This window comes from Bactrocera neohumeralis, chromosome 2 (genome assembly GCF_024586455.1).
Source record: "Bactrocera neohumeralis isolate Rockhampton chromosome 2, APGP_CSIRO_Bneo_wtdbg2-racon-allhic-juicebox.fasta_v2, whole genome shotgun sequence".
Lineage (NCBI taxonomy): Eukaryota > Metazoa > Arthropoda > Insecta > Diptera > Tephritidae > Bactrocera > Bactrocera neohumeralis.
In genome coordinates this window covers 20933410-20953950 of record NC_065919.1, presented here as the reverse complement: position 1 = coordinate 20953950, position 20541 = coordinate 20933410, and the positions used below count along the sequence as shown (strand labels likewise).

Below are 20541 nucleotides of genomic sequence, written 5' to 3'. Positions count from 1 at the left end.
AAATAACGTAACATTATTTTTCATAAGTTTACAGGCGAAGGAAAAGCGATGGAATAGAAATAAATTAAATTCAAACGAAATTTGAGTTTTGGTTATAAATCGGTTATACATGGGTTATCTTTTGCTTATATGTGGGTTACTTATTACTTATACATGGGTTATTTATTACTTATATATGGGTTATATATTGGTTATCATACACTCAAATTGAAATGAAATTTGAGTTTTGGTTATAAAATGGTTATATATTGGTTATTATACCTGACAGCGATTTTCGATTTTTTTTTTTTTTTGATGATACGCTGTTTTGCATTTTAGAAGACAATATGCATGTTTGAAGCAACACTCCAAAGTGGGCATATAATTTACATTTGTATACAAGTAACAAGAGTGCACATACTTGTATACGCTTGCATGCTAACATATAATACATATGTACAGCTATATGCCTGAAACTCTATCAGTTTTTTGTGTGACGCGCACTCGTAACACTTGAGGTCACAGATAAACATCTCCCAACTCATTGACGCTTATCTAGACGCGCAACGACGTGTATATGTGCACGAGTCAATTGTTAACTATGTAGACTAGACATGATTATTCTATACATATACATAGTGGACTCACCCTATACATATACATATATACATATGTACATCGATTTTAAATTGTAGTCGAGGCAAACGCTTATCAGTGACATTGTTGTCAGTTTTTTGTTGTTGTATTGCTATTTTTGCCGGGCCTCAAGCCTACCAAACTGATTACACTTTATATAAATTGATAGTGCATAGCTGTTCCCTGCAGGGAAATTGATTAACTTTGCAATCAACGCGATACCACAGCTAATTTAGGTCGTCTGTTTTGAGGCGTGTTCATAAATAATTAAATAAAAATAAACTTAAATCTTTAATTAAGCTAATTCTTTTCAAAAACGTATTATTAATATTGTTATGAGATTGCCGCTCTGTTCTCGGTCGATCGAAGAGATAAAACAAAATTCGCTGAAGGAGCTGAAGGCCATCCCAAAAAGTGCTTATGAAAGATATGACATGGACTGGAAAAATCGTTGTCTTAAGTGTATTACATCTGATTGGGATTACTTTGAAGGCGGCAAAATAAATACAGTTGAATAATGAAATTTTTTGTGTTTTATTTAAAATTTCCAGGTAATTCTTTGTCACAATGTGTATGCTATATACATTCATATATATGTATATGTACCATTCCATTTTAAAAATAATTTTTGTTATAAGCAGCGTTGAAATTTTTATCATATATCGAAAAAACTTCCTACAGGGTTGCTACTTGGTAACCACAGCACAATGTCTGAAATATCTAACTAGAAAAACAATGTAGGGAGTTTACGTTGTAGAAAAAAATTCAAATATAAAATGTATTCATTGACTCATTAAAAACTGAAGAAAGTATGGCAGCACTAGGGTGTCTTTGAAAATTATCTTCAAAACCCTAACGGCTTTTACTTATTTAACCGCTTAACTTGTGAATTTCAAAAAATCTATTCTTTTTTGCATATATATATCGACGGTAAATATATTTTTAAATATTTTTGAAGTTAAAATTTAAAAATTTTAAATTAAAAAAAAACGTGCAAGCCAGTAAGCAAGTGGATATAACCCCTTAAGGGGTCACATGGGTTAACGGGCTTCAAAAAATCAAAATTTTTTAATGTCTTATTAAATTCTACAACACCTCTAAAATATTTTCCTAAATTTTCTAGTTGATCTGAGTCAATAGTTTCGGAGATACAGCGTTGAGAACTTGTGCGCTCGCGGCTAGCCGGGCTAAGTGAGCCGTCTTTAAACGCGTTTTTCTCGAAACTGTGTTTTTGAAGTCGTTTCGCAAGATTTCTCGAGAACTACTGAACCGATCTTCATGAAATTTGACACAGGTCTTTGATATACAATTCTTAAAGACTTGGACGAAGGATTTTTTTCCGATTACAACTAATTGAAAAAAATGTCGCGAAATTTTCACTGAAATTTTCATTTTTTTTTAAAAAAATGTCTGCCAAAAATCCAATTTTTCAGTTTTTTTCCTTTGTCCAAGTTCTAAGTTGATTTTTAACTAAAACACGTAATTTTTCTGTTTAGACGATCCTGTAAGGAGTTATCCCGGCAACGTGGGCGCATTTTTTTCCGAGGGGTCACCGGAAATGGCGTCGCATTGGCCGAGTTTAAAATATTTTTTTCCCAAAAATTTCAAAAAAATTTTGTTAATGGTGTATGTTTGTAACAATAAAAAATTCTAATAAAAAATATAATTTTTTATATGAGAAAAAATTATTGAAAAAAGGCTGTTTTCAAAATAAATAATTCGAAATAGTATACGATTTTCATCAGTTCTAAATATATTTTCCGGAAATTGTATGTATAATGTTTACGGAAACGCACGTCAATAGGTTGTCATTCTCTTTCTCTTTATTTTGACCGTCCTTTATTTTTCTTGTCGTACCGCTGATTTGATTTCTTTACATTTATTTTATTTTATTTTTTTCTAATTTTTCTTTACTTTAAGGCATCTAATTCGATATATTTTTAATTTATCGCCAACACCTTTTATATCCGCATATAAACTATTCTTGTTGCCATATCAATGCGGCAATGCACTTGGCAGTGGTGCGAAGAAAGTGTGGCTGGCAACAAATTGAATTGCAATAATTGCAAACTTGTCAGAGAGCGTTGCAGCGATAAGTGAACAGGCGAATAAGTGTTAAAGTGAAATTTATGAAATTAGCAAGGGAAATTGAAAACTAGCAAATTGAAGATAAGTGGTTTAAGGTGGCATAAGCACACATATACAATTATATAGAGTAAATACAGTAATTAGATTTGACACCACAGCAGCCGACAAGAGAGGTAGACGGTTTATAAGTGTGTTAAGTAAAGAGAATAACTGTTAACGACGCGATTTGAATATGAGTAAGCAAAATGGTGGAAACTTTTAGTTTTCTTTGATTTTTTTTGTTTTTGTGTTTTATTATTATTTTTTTTTTGTCAAAACCTATACACTGCAGTTTATGTTAAATAAATTTCCAAGAACCATCAAAAATAAAGTTTTTGATGCGTGTAAATATAATTTGAGAGCAGACAAAAATTTCCATCCGCCACTACGCGAAATTCGCTGCGTAAACAGTTTAAGAAATAACAGAAAATATTGCGATAAGCAATCAATCATATATACATATGTATGTATGTATGTGTGTGTAATTTGGTGTGTTTTATGCATTCAAGCGATTTGTCATATTTAATTTTCAGAAAATTTCCATTTTATATTGATTAGAGGGTGATAAAAAGGTAAAATTTATGTTGAATATTAGGGTGGTCGGCTTTTACCCTATTATTTCACTGAAATTTTACCTTTTATCAGATAATAAAGTTTATTGATAAACACTTCTTAGATTCTTTTTTGTGGATTTTCATTTTCAAATTTATGCCATACAAATTTAAAAAAAAGGCTGATATTTCTACAAAAAAGTCCTGCCCTGTAAACTTAAAAAAAAAAAAAAATCTATATATTTTTTTAAAAATTTTAAAATAAAATGTTTCAACTTTGTAATAAAACTTGTATTGTAAAAATTTGTGTCCAAAGTCATGCAATACTAGTTAAGTGATAGAAAAATTTTAAATATTAAAATACAAATAAAAAAATATTAAAAAAGAAAATTTAAAAAAAAAATTTAAAAAAAAATATTTAAAAAAAATGTAAAAAAAATACTATACCAAAAATACTAAAAATAAATTATATATAAAATTATGTTTATATAGAAATAATATTTGTATATTTTTTGTGTACGTACTCAACTGAAACAAGCGCTTTCCAATAAAACCGCGTCCTTAGCTTTTAATCCTGCAATTGTATTGAGGCAGATGAAAAAAATGGGAATTATAAAAACCATTGACCACATGAGATTTTCACTAAATGCTGAAACACTGAATATAAAAGGAGCATGCGAAATAGCTGGCACTTGTAAAAATACTTGTATTTTTCTGTAATTTTCTGTTTTGCACTACAAACACTACTGAAGATAATTAAATATATCAAACTATTTTTTTAACATTCGCTGTTAGGCGTTTATTTTAGCATGCAATATTTTCATGTTCTAATTTACTTTATTATATTTATGATTTTGTTACACATCATTTTAGGTTTGCGTTTGTGGACTTTTTTTTATGAAGTTGTTTGCTTTTTTATTAACGAAAGTACGAAAGATGTCAAAATCAACAATTCACGTTATAGCGATTGACGTAACCGCTATGTTATCGCAATAGTCATCGATGTCACTCACTCAGCATTGCCATTTTAGTCTCATTATTTTCTTAGATATGCCGTTTGAAGTATTAAAATAATTTGTTGTTATTTATTTCTATTTTAAGGCACATTTTAAGATAATTTTTTATAGGTAATGAAAGCTTTGATAGACAGGAACAAATGGTGACATAAACATTTTTGTATTGCTTGCAGAAAATTAGAAAAACTAAATAAAAAAAATAAATAATTTAATTTAGCTTTGAATTTTTTTTTAATTTTAATTTATTTATTTTTTAATTTTAATTTATTTTTTTTTTTTTAAATTTTTATTTAATTTTTTTTAATTGTTATTTAATTATATTTTTTAATTTTTTTTATTTTTTTTTTAATTTTTATTTATTTTTTTTTTTTTAATTTTATTTTTTTTTTTTTTTTGTTTTTTATTTTTATTTATTTTTTTTTTTTTTTAGTTTGTAATAATTTCTTTTTTAATTTTTTTATATTTTTTTTTTATTTTTAAAAGTTTTTTATTTTCATTTTATTAAATTTTTTTGTTTAAAATTTTTGAATTCTATTTTTTTTTTGTAATTTTGTTTTTTTTTTTTAATTTTTTTTATATATATACATATGTATGTATGTACATATGTACATATATTTTTTGTGTTAACAACTGTCAAGTTCCAACTATATTATTATTTATTTTCAATACTTTTACTAGTTTATCTCTTAATAAATATTTATAATTTTTCCCGTATTTATTAAAAAAAAATAAAAAATAATAACTGAACAATAAAAAATAATAATTGAATAATAAAAAAATAATAATTTAATGTAATTAGTTTTTTAATTTTTTTAGTTCTATTTTATATATGTATGTATATGTATATGTACATATGTATATGTTTTTAATGTTAACCACTGACAAGTTCCAACTATATTAATATTCCTTTTTAATAATTTTATTAATTTATCTCTGCAACGACTAAATTCAGTAGCGCTGACTCATTTTTATATCTTCTGTATTTCCCCACTTAATGATATACATTTGCATTTATTTTTATCTTTTTTTTGCACTTATGAAAGAGAGTCTCACACTTGTTAAAAATTCTTAATTTTTTTCATAAAAGTTTGCTTTCCCTTAAAAATGTTTTCACTTCACTTTGCTTTCTTTCGTTTGCACGCAAATTTTCACAATTATCATTTTCCGGTCCACAAAAGTATGATGAATAGCAAACCGCTGTTGAACCAATAGCAAATATTAAAGACAATAAATAATTAAATATACGCTGATTTAAACAAATATTATGAAATGTACACCAATGCACGGAGAAATAATAAAAGAAAAATATTTTGAGTTTCAAAGCAACGCTGAAGCGCCACACCATGCCAGTCAGATAACATTATATGCACACATAAATAAATGGGAGCAGCAGAAAAACATTGTAAAATGTTTTATTGAAATGCTGCGCTGGGAAAGAAAGCAAAGAAATCGCCCCCCAGCAACGCTAACGGCCAATTAGTTTTGTCTGTAAGTTATTATAACCGAAAAAAAAAACCAAAAAACATAACAACAGAAGTAGTGCTTGCTTATTTTCATTTACAGTTACTTGTTGCTTTAACATATTTTGCAAAACAAAAGAAAAAATAACCAAAAATTATATATAATAATAATAATAGAAGCATCTATGCATTTTTTACTTTTATTGCGTGTAATTATGTGAAATTAACACAGCGACCCCACGCAAAAATCAAACAACACTTAAGGCTTTTTGTGTATTACTACATACATATAATATATTGTATATATTTTAAGTTGGTATTTATTTGATTTAACTTTTAATTAAAATGCGTCCAAAGTAACAGTCACCATTTAAAGGAAATAAATACATACAGCTGTTGCCGCTAGTTGACGAGTTGCCATGTAAGGCGAATACATTGTTTGCGGAATTTTAAAACATTTCGTATTAAATGAAAGTATTTTTGTATTCTTATAAATATGGCGATAAATGTGTGAAAATTTAAAAATAACTTTTCTATTGTGTTATACTTGAAACGGGGAAGTTAATGCATACGCCTAAAAACGGATGTATTTCAACTAATTTGGCGAGTAAATTGCCAAAACAGTGTTATAATAGAAAAACAAAGGCAACAGCGCAAATCAACGCACTGCAAACGGCTGCTTACTTTGTTTAAACGAAATGGAAAGAGTAAGGAGAAAATGCAATAGAAATCTGTTCAAATCAAGAACCTGTTTCCGTATTTTTTTTAGGTTAAATGCTAGTAGTCGGTTGAGAATCCACGACTTTTCAACAAATAAACGCGCTACGCAATTATGCGGCTGAAAAGAAAGCGTCTTTGTAAATTAAATGCGAAAAAATGGAGAAATTTACAAGTAATTATAGCAGTATACCAATGTGAAATGCGATATGCGCTCAATTTTCGCCGCGCATTAATTTTAATATAAAAAATTTAAAATAATGCATTCACATTTTTAGGCGTGTCATTTGTATTACTTTCAGTGCAAACTGCCACAATGGCGATGCTTTATTAATATAATAATAAGTTGACCAACTAAAAAGAATTATCAAATCATATATTCGGCTAACAAATAGGTTAGGGAGGATCACTACAATTTGTATGAAAGTATTTACTATTAGTTAAACAGTAATTATTTTTTTTTATTTTAATTTTAATTTAATTTTTTTTTATTATTGCGAATTAAATTGATTTCAGGTCAAAAAGTTTGAAAAAATTATTGTTTTTTTTTTGGTTTAATTAAACTTGTTTGCACGACATAACTTTTATTTACATAATATTATAGATATTAATATTTAAAAAATATCAAATAAAATTTATGACAACATTGAAACGAAATGGCAACGTAAATATGTACATATGTATGTATGTCAGCAAGAGTTCACAGTGACAGCAGTAAGCTATTTACGTGTCGTTGAACTTTTTTTCATAAAGGAATTTAATATGTATAACGAGTTTTTATAACAATTGCAAAGATACAAAATAAAATTATAAAAAATATATGTATTGACATACAAGCATGAAAATATATATGTATGTATGTAAACAATTGTTACTTTCTCATACTTTGACTGCAAGAAAAATTAGCTGCAATTATAGTAGCAGAACTAGTTAATGGTCAAATAGAGTTAAAAGAGAAGAAACACACATCAAACAGGTTTTTAGCAAGTGTAGCAACAAAGTTGAATTATTTAAAAGTAAAACATAAAAATTAATTTATTTTTACAAATCAAAAAAATATTTATTGTAACAAAAATACAAATGGCACCAAAAAGCAAACAAACTATTAAAAATACGAACGAGTAACCGGCGGCGAGTTGGTCAGCAAACAACCGGCAAAAAAAATGCATATTTGTGAACGAATACACAAGGCTGGTGCAGCAAGAAGGCAGACAAAAAATTGGAAATATTTAGTTTTTTCATAGAAGTGAATAATTATTATGCAGACGCCACAAAGAAACGTGTAACTGAAAATTGCTGCAACGAAATACAAGCAAACAAATATCTAGTAAAAACTCCCATAGAAATGCAGTGACACAAAAGTGAAGTGAAAAAGAGCAAGAGCGGTTACGAAGTGGAAAAATTGAGAGCCAGTATATACTGCATATGTCAGTAATAAACCAGCTGAGCGGACAAGCAGAAAAGGTCGTCGATTTAGTTGGATATTCAAACAATATTGTTTGTGTAGATGACAACACAAAAAAAATGTAAAAAGAAATTAATGGCAGTTATGAAGTAAAATAAAAAAAGTTGAAGTCGCAATAACGAAGAGAGCTTATTAATAAATAAGTGCTCAAAAAGCAACTGTATAATAAATACTAAAAAAAGGTGTTGGAAATACATAAAAGCAGCGTACGCAGCAAATAAATATACATATGTATGTGCACTGCGGCATACCTTCATATGATGGAAAACAGCAAGCAAAAAAAAGCTACCAATGAATTATTTTCCAGGTGAAAGACTTTGAAAGGAAGCAGCACAAACATACGCGCTGCTGTACACGATTCTATAGGTTGTGTTTATTTATGGCACAATTTATGGATTTGTGACGTTGTGTATAAGAAATTTAAATATGTTATAAATAGCAAAAGTATTTATACTTAAGTGTATGTTTAAAAGCTTACATACATATTCATATTCTCTAGTGCGCGCAGTTAAGTGCGACTTATAAATATTAAAATTGTTCAGTGGAAAAATGTTTTTACAATTAATTTAATGCAAGCACATGTGGTGAATTTTAATCGTTTGAAAAAACAAAATACTTTTTGTAAACAACAGTGACTAATATGTGCATATGTAGCACTGCTAAGTTTTATTGCAATAGCACTACACTTTACTAATGACTGCTACAGTGCAGGAGGTATGCTTCGTGGTGAACTTTTTTACTGAACAAAGCGGGTTGTTTGTTTATATTATTTCAAGTTTTGTATTTATTAATGTATAGCTAGTTAGATACGAAAACTGGTTTAAAAGGAAATGGTTTTTGTCGGTGAAGAATTTTCATGGCAACAATGCACTCGTTTGCTTTGCCTGCGCTGGCAAGGGGCGGTGACTTTTAAGCAAAGGAAATCCAAAAAAATGTATGGTTTACTTATTTAACGTTTTTTGTCGGTATCAAATATATGTATGTATGTATGTTATTTCTTCATTTAATGCACTTTTGAAAAAAAATTTTTCCAATATTTGTCAAAACCTGCTATTTTATAAGTATTTGAGTGTTAATTACTATTTCTTTATTTTCTTAATATGCGAGTACACAATATTTTCATCATTTTATTTGTAAGCACAACACAATTTTGCTTATCAAAAAAAAATTCGCTTATCAAAAATATGCACACATATAAACTTTTAATTATTTAAAAACTGTTACTCATTTTATATTGGGTGATTTGCGTTGAAATAAGTAGGAAAAGTAAGTTAAAAACAGGATAAGAGTAGATAATATGTATTCATTTCATATCTCCACCATTTTATGTTCGCTCTGTTAAAAAATCATTTTTTCATTAGAAATTATTCGTACTCTCTATTAACACAATTTCGTTTTCGTCTCATTTTAAACAGTTTTATACTTTTTGATTTAAATTACTTAATTGGTTTCAAACACGAACACTTTAATTCTGCATTTATTGCCAAAAAAATACAAATTCCACATATAAATAAAGTTTGCATATGCCAACAACAACACTTATGACGACAAAATGTTGGTATTTTTAGCTAGAATTTGGCAGTTGCCGAAAAAGTGCAATCCCAACAACAAAACGACCAAAATATCTGAGAAATTTTTCTTGTAAACACAACACAATGAAAAACACTATAGCATAGCTACAAATACATATATATACCATATAAATATATACACAGATAGATATGAAATAAGAAAATGCCACAACTCAATTTGTTGTACAACACGCACACTTTATTCAATTAATTTTTTTTGATATTGTTGCTGGTCGTTAGATTGCAGTAAACGCGGCCGCTCGCTGCTCTCATTCGGCGTACACAATTTATTAAATTTTCTTTTTCTTAATTTTTCAATTTGTTAACACGCCTTCGCGAACAACACCATCTACTTTGCAGCAATGCGACTTACACGGCAAACGATTGAAATTGTACTAAAGGCGAGATACATCGAATGGGAGATACAAACGCCGCCAATTGAGCAAGCAAACCAGCGAGCGACAACCAACTATCTGGCAATGAAAATATACTTATAAAGAGAGCGTAATGGAAACGAATGCAATATGCATAAACGTAGTTAAATATATATTTGTATATATGTATATATAATTTTTGGTGAATATTAGGAGTACGAATAACAAACAAAGCATACGAGTCAACTAACGAAGCTAGAGAACAATAATTCCAACGAAGAGGCAATCTAAAAGCCAGAGAGATTGGAGAAGTAGCAGCGAAACGGGGGCACATCCAGAAGTGTTGGTCGATAGTTTGCACACATACACACCAACAAGAGTACATCAACCGAACATGGCATGTCAACGGTGAATGGCATAAAACATAAACGCCCGATAGGTTTAGCACTCCAGCTGAGATGAGAATATAAAAACTGGTATTAAAGTAGAAGTCGAAAAAGTAAATGAGCATTTATTAACACAAAATAATGGTAAAAAGAAGGAAATTCTGCATTGAAATTTTATTTAAAACTTTGAAAATTCAACTATTGTCATCAAAGTGGTTTCAAAGACATCTTCGACTCTTGCACTTAAATACGAAATTAGTTAAACAACACAGAAGTTTCATTTTATGACAAGTGCAATTAAAATAAATGACTAATAGCAGTTAATTAATAAATACATGCCATAAGAGCGCAAGTATACAGAGAGAGCGTAAGACAAAAAAATGGTGTGAGTGGCTTACAGCTGTAGATAAGCTGCAGCTAGCAAAAATTCCTAGTAAAATTTAAGTTGTACGTAAACTTTTAATGAGAATTCTTAATAATGAATGAGTGAGTGACAAACTTACGTCAAATCAAGCGTTTACATTTCAAAACCACAACAAAACTATTACAATTGAAAAGGTCATAAGAGAAACAAATGTTTTTAAGCTTGATAGTATCCCCATTGAAAAAAAATATACTTAAAAATAATAATGTCGAACTTGAAATATCAGTGAGTAAGTTTCAAATATTTATTCAAAGGCTTCTGAATAATTAAAGTATAGAACATTTCTCAGTTTTTAAGATATCGCTCTGAAATTATGTGCCTGTTCTTTTCTCCACAAGCAGCTGTTCATCTGTCGGAATCGCCATCATCGCAAAACTATAGCATCGGTCTGTTACCGATCAAAATATTGAGAGTATGGAAAACTTTTTTATTTGACCAAATGTCTTCACGAAATTTGGCATTTAACGTGCAAAATCCAAAGAACTTTTCTAGAACTGGCCCCTACAACATAAAGCTGTCATACAAAATGAACAATCAAAATCAAGTTCCTATAAGGAAAGCTATCTTTTATGAGTTGTTTTAACGAAATTTGACATGGAATATTACCCAAGGCAACGGTGAAATATTCATATTCTGATCGGATCAATATAGCATATAACTGCCAATCATATTAATTGATCAAAATCAAGTGCTTGCCTTCTTCTTTATTTTTCTCAGTTTTTTTTAATTTATTTCCGCTTGTTTGCTGCTTTCTTATTTATTTTTTTTTTGGTACAACCGAAGTCATCATTTTTCCTTGTTTTTTATCGAGTTTAAATCACTTCTATTCACTTCGGAAGCTTCGAGTTAATAAATTATGCCATTTTCATACGTTTATCTGGCAACATCTTCAAATTACAACAATTGCAAGTTTGCAAAGATGTCGTAAACTAATCAGTTACGTGCCCATAAACCGGTTCAACAATACACACCAGACATGCCAAAGACATAATCAACGATTTTTTGACTCGCTTGTCGAACAGCTGTTATCAAGCGTTCCACTCGGTTTCGTCGATTGAACTCATAAAATTCATTTCACGTGTACGTGTGTATTTATAATTTTTGATTATCTGCGGTGCATACTTTAATTCACAGCAGTTCATTTAAATTAGATTAAATTCATTCAAAGTAGATGAAATTCTACATTCATACATACATACATATGTTCGTACACAAATATGCATGAACGATCATTGCTAACAGTCCAGAAAAAATTTAATGAAAACGAAGTCAAAACTCAAAACTATGTTAAGCCGTAAATAAATACAAAGGTGAGATAAGAATGAGATAGATCATGTGTAAATCGTTTGTAGAAACCTACATACAAACATACATATACATACATACATATGTATGTATGTGAGCTACAAATACCTCTAATGACATGATATAGAATCAAACCGAAGCTATGCTGGAGAGCAGTAAACGTTGAATACTTGTAAATAAAGCGCCGGAAAGCGGCAGGGAAAACCCGTTCACTCGCTACTCGGCTCATTGCTATTTAGCTCGTTAAGTTTTAGTTTTTTGCTTCACTGCGTGTAATTTACGATTTTTCTCATACTTTTTCTTCAATTTTCTCAGTTTTTTCTTTAAATTTATTTCTTAACTTCGTCCGCTTGCTTGCTGCTTTCTTATTTATTTATTGTGTTCGCACTTTATATAGCTTCTCCCAGCTCGTAACTCAGGCAGAGCAACAAATAGTGAACAGAGAGCAAGCAAATTCACAGTTGGGTACTTGGAAAAGGCAATTTTATTGACAAAAGGCAAATGTAAAAGTATGAATATAAAGGTAAACAACAAAAGCAGCACAGCTAGTGAGTGCTAACCAGCTGAGCAGCTAAATTAGTGTGTGCTAGGTTCGGGTTTTGGATGAATACCCAACCAGGCGCACAGCAAAAGGTGGAACACGCTGACGAAGCAACGCATTGAGGAAATGTGCAGAAAACAAAATCTTTATACCTACTCGCCACTAGATTGAGATCTCATATACATACATATATAGTTTGTTTCTCGGTGTGTGTTTGCGAGCAAGAAGAAAGTGATATTATAGAGTGTGAGTGCAGAACAAAAGAGTGTGTTGAAAATGCTATATTCATGGAGGAACTGATAGAAATGGATTTGCCATTGACACGAAGTGCATTTTTTTGTGCGCGTAATAGCCATAATTATGATTTCTAATAGTTCGTTATGGAAGCATATATAGTATTTTGGATGCGCATTAAGGGTTTATATTCACTTTTGAATTTCAACTGGTTTTTTTTGTATATTTCAACTGACTTACATACATACAGTTTTAGTGAAAGACTGAAGCCAACTGCCAACAGATTGATTGGACCTTATCGGTGTGGCTTCAGAATAGGAAAATCTACAATCGAAAAGATTTTCACCATGCACCAAATCTTGAAAAGAACACGTGAAAGGAAGATCGACGCACACCGACTCTTCGTCAATTTTATAGCCGCCTTCGACAGCACGAAATGTAACTGCCTCTATGCCGCTATGTCTAAACTTGGTATTCCCGCAAAGCTAATGCGGCTATGCAAACTGACGCTGAGCAACACCAAAAGCTTCGTCAGGATCGGGAAGGACCTCTCCGAGCCGTTCGATACCAAGCGCGGTTTCAGACAAGGAGACGTTCTATCGAGTGACTTGTTCAAAATAAGAAAAGAAGAAACGACTGGCGCGCTGTTGTTAACTCGGCTATAATCGAGTAAGCGGTGTCTACGCCAGTAAAGAAGAAGAAGATCTTACGTACTATATTATGAGCTTCTAAAACTGGGAGAACACTATCGAAAACAGGTCATCAAATTAAAGCAAGCGATTTCCAAAAACGTCCGGAATTTGCGACTAAGCCTCATATTGCAATGCAAGACCGGTCAAAAACTATTAGGAAAATAGCAGCTGGAAAATTTGTCTCAACCTTTGTCAGACCCTGCTCTTTTGACTACCATTTGTTTCGGTGGCTGTGGAATACGGTCTACATCAGAAGAGTGTATCAAAATTTGGTTTGATGCATTATTGGTCACAAAGCCTTCGCAGTACTTTCAGAATGGAATCCACACATTGACAGAAAGAAAGGAAAATATTATATCTTCAAATGGGCAATACTTTGCATAATATTATTGTATATGTTTTTCCTTAATAAACGATCAAATTTTGGAAAAACCGCACAAATATAGGTGAAGGCCCAATATTTTCTACAAACATAAAAAAATGTTCACTATAAACTTACTCTAAATCGAAGTGGAAATTCTTATTCTTCTTAATTCTTATCGGTAAAAGTTCATTGAACGACTAAATCAGATGTCTGACCTGTGAAGATTCACACCGGACTATAGAAGTGCATTATGATAAATGCGAAAGTAATATGTGGGCAGACCGAAGTAGAGCATACTGTAACAAATGCATAAATAAAAGGCGTCAAAACGGATAAAATTGGATTTAACTCGTCTGCTATATCGCTGAAGGCGTGTGGAATAGCCAACGAAGAGGATGCAAGATACACCAACATGCCCAGATCGCACCTACACAGCTGTCAGTTGAACGAACGAACGAATAAACGAAGTGGCCAAGGTATTGAAAAAATAAAATAAAATAAAATCGAAATACGCAAAATTATCACACAGTGCACTTGGAATAAAGTGCAATGAATTTATAAAATGTGTGGTGAAGTGTAAGTGGAGAGGTGAGGTGTGTAATTGATGGCATGACTGGTAGTAGCATGTATGTATGTATGTAGGTGAGAGAATTAATGTTGTGCTAAGTAAAGGATTACTTTTTTGTATGCACTCGTATTGAATGAAAATGGCTATCATTCAAGTATATTGAAACGCTTCAACGTTGCAGATAATAACATCAATAGGCGCACTGAATGACTGACTGTCGTCGGTAAGCTATTGGTATATCAATATGGCGCACAGGTAAGTAGATACTTGTAAGTAATGTAATAAAGTAAAGAATGTGAAGAGCGAGAGAGAATAAATTAAAACTCAATACTGATTTATGTGTCTACTTTCAACTGCTGCCATAAACTTGAAAAGAGCACACTTTGGGACAGAGTTGGCAAAGAACGGTAAGGAAGAGTGTGACGTGAGAGTATAAACAAAAAAATTGAAAACTAAACAGCTGAAAAACTGAAATAACAAGCGCTAACATAAAAGAAGCATATTAAATGTGAGAAAGCAAATAAGCATGAAAAGACTACAAACATAAAAGAGCAAGCCACATCCAGTTGACGCACGATATTTGGTGGCAGCAGCGAGCTTCAGCGCAGCTAGTGGAGTCAAAGTAGTGTACCACAGTTGATGAAGTTGACTGTTAGGTTCAGTACAAAGCTATGTGGACGATGATAAACAACCATGCTGGCATTGTATAGGTGTGTATGTAACAATTTTTATATTTCCTGCTTTTTACTTAATTTTTTTTAGTCGTCTGTTTTTAGTCGTCTGTTTTTAGTTTGAAACTTTATTCTTTAATTCTCAGTTGGTAGACGACATGTTTTGCAGTTAGTATTGCCTAGAGTCAAAATTTTTCCCTAAGTGAATTTTTATTATTATTGTTATTATTGCAGCATGGCATTTGTTGTAGAGCTCAGTGAGAAACGTTTATTATTAAGTTTTCATGCGTTCCCACAAATATAGTACAGAAGAAAAAGCGTTAACTTCGTGTGTATCTAACAATGACTAATACCCTTCATAGGTGCACTTCTTCACTTCTAATAGCATGCAAGCTTAAAAAAAATATTTACCTTGATTTTGATAGGCCAGTTTGTATGACAGCTATATGCTTTAATGGTCCGATCTAAACAATTTGTTCGGAGATTGAACAAATTATTGATTGGACGATAATAAATGCCGAGTTTCGTGAAGATTCCTTAACATATAAAAAAGTCGTTCATACAAGCTACAAGTTGTAGTGGTTCGATGTCGGCGGTGCCAACAATGAGCAGCTTCTTGGAAAAAGAACGCTGCTGCAGTACGTTCAGTATAATATCTCAAAAACTGAGGGCTATACGCGCATCTATACGAACAAATCGACATACAAATATCGTTTATAGGGTCTCCGCCGTTTCCTTCTTAAAATACTTAATATACCCTGTTCGAGTTCACATTAAATTTTGCTTATATTATAACCCAAAAATGTGATTTGAAGGCCTCTCAAACACTTTAACACTCGCCCATGCATGCCAATATGCAAACCAACTTCACACTTTATCAAAAATAGTTTTTTTCGACTGCAACAATTTTGTGCCGTTACTTCATATTTATTGCTCAGTTTTGCTTTTGCTTATTTTTTTTTCGTTTCTGTTGACCCTGCAGCAGTTAAAGTTGGTTGCATACTGCGTTGGCAGTTTGACTTATGCATACACATTTATATACATACTACATATACATATATGTATATACATATGTATATGTATAGTTGCCAAACATGTGCATAGAACGAAAGAGAGAGAGCGCGAGAGCAGGCAAGTAAACAAACGCATTCAAATAACCATGCGGGTAATCATACAGCGAAGTCAATCAGCCGACTATCTAACCTGTCAAGTATGTGGGTAGGGAAATGTTGATGAATGCTGATGAACTGCTTGCTCCATCATATACACATAAACATTTTCCAATCGATTACTGACAATTTATGCAGCCAAAAAGAGTGACGAATGTTATATACGGTAAAATTGTTAAAAGTTATATATGGCTACTTTTATTTGTATCAAATGAAAAAATCATCATAAAAAATATATAATGCTTTGTATATACCCAAAGGAAGATGAAAAAACTCAATTCTGGTGATTGAGTTGTAAGGCAAAAACGATGGTGGAGACACGAACACTGTAAGCTACGAAAAACCATGCAGCTCGACAATACGCCTAGAGCTCGCCACAAATTTATTGAGGCCTTTTGCAGGGTTCGTAAAAAGTACAATCGACATGCTTCAACCTTAGTCTGGCGAAAGCTGGGCAGTGGAGGAGAAAGTTTGTAGCTGTTTCCACCTCATCCTCCTCATTGCAACTTTGACAAGTTGCGCCCCCCAAAATCTTTTTAGGCTCACCGCGTAGGTGCCAAAAGAACAGTGTTCATTCAAGAAGCCTATCCTTGCGATGATATTAGCTTTGCCAAAGGCTAGCAGTTCAATGGACCTTTTATATTTTGATTTCGCAGCCGCACAAGTGCAGTTTGTTGACCAATACTTGCTGAGCTCGCGCGAACCTCATAAATCCAGCTTCCGAAAGCACAAAGTCTGGGAAGTCCCAGCTAGTTCCAGTCCTGATGGAATTTGGGTACGGGTGCCTTTTCTCGCAGGCTTATTGACTTTAAAATTTCCGACGATTCCGCTGTGGCCAGGCACTCAGACAAGATTAATATGGAAGTAGCTTGAAGCTACTGCTACTGAGGCATGCACAGTTTTACTAGCTTTGAGCTCACTGTCAGCGAGCTCACGGCCTATATAGCAGCTTTGCTGTCGGAGGGAATGCATACCTCCCCAAATGGAGCCCCACCTGGGGGAAGCCCATTGACTGCCACCTTGATGTCACTTTTGCTTGAAAGACATTGCAGTGGTCTGGCAGTCTGAAGCAAAAGTTGATTGGGAGCTCCCTACCGAAGACTTCTCCTCCAACCATCCCCTTGAGCTTCGCTCCTTACGTGAAAAAGCTCACTGCGCCTCTCCCCACCGACTCCGCTCGCCGACATATCTCTTGGAGGTATGTGCACGGAGAAGATGTCGCATGGAGTAGGTTCCTTGGTGAAGTGGTGCAAATTATCAGTGATGCAGTCGAACTGAGAGTGTATTTCAGAATTTTTTTCTCTGGAACCTTTAATTTGTCCAGTCTCCCGAAGTCAGATAGCAACTTTTGCAGTAATGCATCTGCCGGCTATGTTCACGAGTGCTATATATAGCATGGCATTAAATGTCATCGTTGGTGTTGCATGTAGTGCACCACTGATGCCAATGAGAGCCGCTCGTCCAACACGTTTCAGCTATTTAGCGAGTGTGGCTTTAGCGAATGCACTCCAGTACCATAGAACAGTATTGGCTTAACAACGGTTTCGTAAAGCCTAAGCACAAATTTCGGTGAGAAACTCCACCTGGTGAATATTAGATAACTAACAAATATTTATTTGATAAAAATGCTATGGAATTTCGCTAATGAAGTTTGAAAAATACCTCGCATTTTAAATAATTGCTGCGAAAGCGCAAAAACAGCAATAAAAATAACTTACAAATCTACGTAAAAAATGTTTGATTTAAAAAAAAATAACAAAATTGTATCAAAGTTAAAGCAATATTCAGAGAATATATGTATGGCAAAGTACTTCAATGAAAGTTAAAATAATTCTGACAGATTTACGTTAACCACAGCAAATCTGTATCTGAAATATTAAATTACGCATAACAATGGCTACTTGTTGTCTGACTAAGCCGCACAAAGCCAATTATCAGCAACTAAATTGAATTACCCTCCGAAATTTTCATCAACAGCAACAGTACAGTTATACTCACGTGCAGGCATATTTACATCAAATTTACTAATAGACATGCATCAGTCGTTACGCTTGATCTCATTGATTTTAGGTTATTTCAGATAATTAAAAATGTCGTCAACATAATCATCAGCCTTATCAAACCACAGACATTGGACTGATGGCATTTGTGAGCAGTTTTAAGGTTAGAAGGGAACATCAACTTCATGGCCAAAAAACAAGTCATAACCCAGAGACTTTGTTTTGTTAAAAAAAAAGGTATAAGTAGTAGCAAATTATAAGGTAAATAAATAATTTAGTATTTCATGCTTTTTGTATGCATGTCGGTTGATCAGCTGATTTTATTTGCATGTTTTGGGTGTTTATAAATTAATGAGAGAGCAAAAAAAGAAGTGGGAAAAAGATAAATGGGTTAAATGTGTCAACTTGTGCGAACATAACCCAAATTTTTTTTAGCAAACGACGTGTTAACGCAAACAAAGGCACTTGTGGCAAAATATGAATTAAAAACGGTTGAGTGGGCTTTAGAAACACACACAAATATGGTTAATATTATGATGTGATATTTACATTACAGTCTGACGAACCGAAAAACGAGCACACACGGCATTCAAAACAATGGCAATATTTAATATTAGGACTGAATTAAAAAAAAATTTATGCACATGTGCTTATATTGTAGCTCGATTTATGAAAATATGTATATATGTACATATGTATTTATGCAATTCTGTTGCTTTTAGCTTGCTTTGCAGAAGAACTTTACATATTTTAACCAAGCAGAATAATATGGAACTGTCTGACCTTGCCGTTGCTAAATTAGAATTTTCATGAAGATCCTGGGTCTAAATTGCTGCTAATTTGGAGGGTTTTGGTCGTAACATAATAAAAACGTGAAAATTTACATATCGTCACCTAAAATGCAAAATAACGTAACATCACTTTTCATAAGTTTAAAGACGAAGGAAAAACGATATAATAGAAACCACTCAAGTTGAAACGAAATTTGAGTTTTGGTTATAAAACGGTTATATAATGGTTATATATTTCTTTTATATGGGTTATATATCGGTTATCATACTCTCATATTGAAATAAAATTTGAGTTTTGGTTATAAAATGGTTACATGTGACCTGGTCTACGAAAAGGGAGCTAACGTGCGAAAACTAGTTTTTTGGGAAACAGCTGTTAAAAATAAACAACTCGTTTCGTCAGTTTCTCGTTATCTCATTAATTGTTCTCCTTTCCAGAGGCTTCAAAGACGTCCAGTAAGTGTTGTTTTTGGTCGGAATATTATTATAGTTCATCGTGTAAGTTGCTAGTGTGGAACATTTAAAAAAGTAACACTGAAGAAGTGACGTTTACTCTAATACCGCGCAGCTGCTGTTGTCTTGTTTTCATTCGTCTCTCTTTCCGGATGTTCCGTTATCACATTTGTGTAAGTGTTTAGGGAACTTTCAAACAAGTTATGACTTTTTGGATTCTATCACGTGAAAAAGCATCTCATCTTCCATCCGAACTAAAAAGTGAAAATTGATTTTTTGACACCTAAGCGCCCTTTCCGTAGACCAGGTCACATATATTGGTAATTATATCTGAAAGCGATTTTCAAATAAAGAGGTGATCACCCAAACTGCGGCCTATTTTAAAGCAAATGACAAGTCGCAATACAAAAATGGTACCGCAAAGTTGGAGGGTCGTTACAATCATTGTAAAATAGAAGTAAAAATATGGAAATAAATAATGGAAGTATTAAAAAATTTTAAACTAAAATAAACTAAATCCAAAAACACTAAGAAATTAAAAAGCTAACAGTTAAAAATATTTTTGCAATTTTTGTCTAATCGCCAAAATTATAATTTGGTTGTTCCTAATCATAAAGTAGACACCTTTGCTTGAAAAACTACAATTTTTACATTTCCAAAATTGTTGTTCGTTTGATATTTTTTCATACATTCCCTAACATGCAATAGTAAGCAGACGCTTGAATCACAATCAAAATAGTTAAAAAAGCCAACATAATTACAAAGCCAGTCATGCTGATGAGTAATTGTGAATGCTTGACAAAAGATAATGGCATTGAAAGTGACGCGCAAACCGAAATTTGTACCAATTTGTATGCACAACCGTGAAGGGTATGATTATGCGCGTACTCTGCAATAAAAAATGAAGGCGATGCTAAAAATAACAGACATCTATTTCAAATATCTGTTGCTTCTTCTACCAGATGGTGAAAAGAAGTAAAAAAAATTACATTTGACATTTTTTATATTTATTGAATCAAATTTCTGGTTCCAAAATATTCAGAATGA

The 20541-nt window shown here is 32.2% G+C and overlaps 1 protein-coding gene across 26 annotated transcripts in view; it reads right to left on the bottom strand.

Annotated features, from left to right (window-relative positions):
- Nucleotides 1-20541, bottom strand: part of LOC126751242 (casein kinase I) — a 137367-nt gene that overhangs the window by 95720 nt on the left and 21106 nt on the right. Inside the window, exons 1-2 of one of the 26 annotated variants that reach the window (XM_050461339.1) lie at nucleotides 9719-9913; nucleotides 3818-3867 (exon numbers count right to left, since the gene is read on the bottom strand). The exons of 24 other annotated variants lie outside the window; for them this stretch is intronic. The gene's annotated coding sequence lies outside the window, so the exon portion shown is untranslated. Of the gene's footprint in view, nucleotides 1-3817; nucleotides 3868-9718; nucleotides 9914-20541 lie in introns of those variants that run through there. One more of the 26 variants, XM_050461338.1, reaches the window with a different exon arrangement.